Here is a 2,242-nt window from a genome sequence, read left to right as displayed (position 1 = left end):
TTGTGGAGTCGTGCTCTCTAGAGGATGTTCCGACCACTCTCTTCAGAGCTGCTCATTCCTCGGTTGACTCTCCATGGGAGATCTTAGCTAGCATTGCAACATGGCACATTTGGAGAGCCAGATGCACTGAGGCTCTGAAGGGTTCTCAGGCTCACCCTTCTCAGATCTTGGCCAGTACTTGGACAGATACGGTACACACTCTGATGGCCATTTGGGCAACCCTCATCTCGAGCAGCCTCCTCCAGGAGAGTTACTTTTCTCAGAGATTAGAGAGACTCTCCCTTCTTTGTTGAGACTTCTACAGGGTTGACTTGGCATTTTCTACCTCATTCCTTTGAGGTGTTTTCATTACATGCTTAGCATGTTGTATTTTTGCACAGAGCTTGCTCTAGCGAGTTTCTTTCTTAATAGAAGTCTCCTTTTTGCCAAAAAAAAAAAGAGCGAATCCCATCCTTTGGAGAGATCTCTTTGATTGGATGAATGGGCAAATGGTCAACCCTGAAGAAGTGGACATTGAGATCATCAAAGCTCCACACGAGGAGCCCAATGTGCCAAAAATATTAGACAATAAGCTGCAGCAATACTTCAAGAGCGATGACACGAATGCTGTAATTATGATATTTTGCCAAAATAAGAAGGCCATAGTATCTTGGATGGCAGAGTTGGTGTTAGCATCATCGTGAAGTAGTGCTAGGCAAAATGGGAAAAGCCCAAAATGGAAAGCATCAATCTGTTGTAAAATTATCTGATGGTGCGATAGCTTAGCCAGTGGGAGTCCTAAGGGACATAAAGATCAAAACTTTGTCTCACCTACCATGTTTGGTTGTGGTGATGGACTTCCCATAGGCAACTCGGATGGCTATGATGTCATCCTAGGTAGACCTTTTATGCATGCTGTAGACCTAGCATTGGGCCTCCAATAGAATTTATCTGTGCAAGGATGAGAAAATTGTAAGAGTTGACCTATAGAACTAGAAGGCACACCCAATGATCGGCAATCTATTCGCCGGTTGAGTCGAACACTACTCAGAGAACCATTCTCGTGAATGTGTTCCAAGCGTGTAATGAAAAAGACATGGGTGGGGATCGGGATGAGCACTAGTACGCTCCTCTTCCAATGCCCAAATTCTATGGAAATGACATCAAGAAGAGATATATGCTTGCAAAGAACAGGTTCCTTGATAGATGCAGGTTTGAGCCCATTGATGGGCAGCACTTTTGCGAAGCTTGTAGAATCGCCCTTGGAGAGGGACGAAAAGGAAACTTGAATTACATTAAGTATCTACAAAAGTTTCAATGGGTCATCTGTTACATATGCTTATTTATTAATGATGACTCAAAATATATTCTTGAATCCGAAATGTTGAATCTAGTTCCATTGACTAGTAGGAAAAACTCCACTCTTTTCGAGATCCTAACAAAGGCAAGGCAGTTATGGATCGGATGCGATTAGGGAAGGAGACCTACCGCTGAATACAATATGAAGCGGACTCATTTTTACAGATGCTTGAAAAGCATAGTAAATGATACATAGTCACCCTTGTAGGATTTGAAGACCGCAGTTGAAAGGTATAGGACCTTACCTGCATAGTGTTCCATGAAGATTCAATCTTTCAGATTATATTGGATGTTTGTAATGCATATAAAGCAGGAAAGATATCCTACGAGGCACCAGAGCATGTGGTAGATGTATGCCATGCCACAGTTGCTTGATGGTGACTACTTCTTTGGAAAGAAGAGCAAGCATAGTCACTTGGATGAAGTATTCGCAAGAATGGTTAGAAGCAAAGTTGCTTTTTCGGCAGTAATGTTTTTATTAAATTCAGATCAAGAGTTGGCTGGCAAAGTTGCCAATGTGGATAAGCAAAAAAATCCTTGGTCTTGTTGGTCAAATGATTGACAAGTTGTGGGCCAAAAAGTGGGTGTGCTCATTAGACGTAAATGGCACTCCAATAAAGGATGCAAGAGGAAAGATGCCAAAGATTTTAGAGAAGGAGTATGCAGAGATCAAGAAGAATACCTTGGCACTAAACTTGCAAAGTATTGTAGCAGCAGCAGCTGGTTCAGTCTTCAGCTTCTCTTATGACATCCTCTTATCAAAGGAGGATACAAAATCTGTACGTGTCAATGGCATTGATACAGAGCGCTTCATGGCAATGAGCAGTGATGCTTGGGATAAACCGTGTGTGTTTATCTTGGATGAGTTGCAAGACTTTGGAGTGGCGTGGATAGTTGCACTTGT

The sequence above is a fragment of the Dipteris shenzhenensis genome, chromosome 3 (genome assembly GCF_047967505.1).
Source record: "Dipteris shenzhenensis isolate YYH24624 ecotype China chromosome 3, Dip_SZ_1.0, whole genome shotgun sequence".
NCBI lineage: Eukaryota > Viridiplantae > Streptophyta > Polypodiopsida > Gleicheniales > Dipteridaceae > Dipteris > Dipteris shenzhenensis.
Note: the sequence above shows the minus strand (reverse complement) of the source record.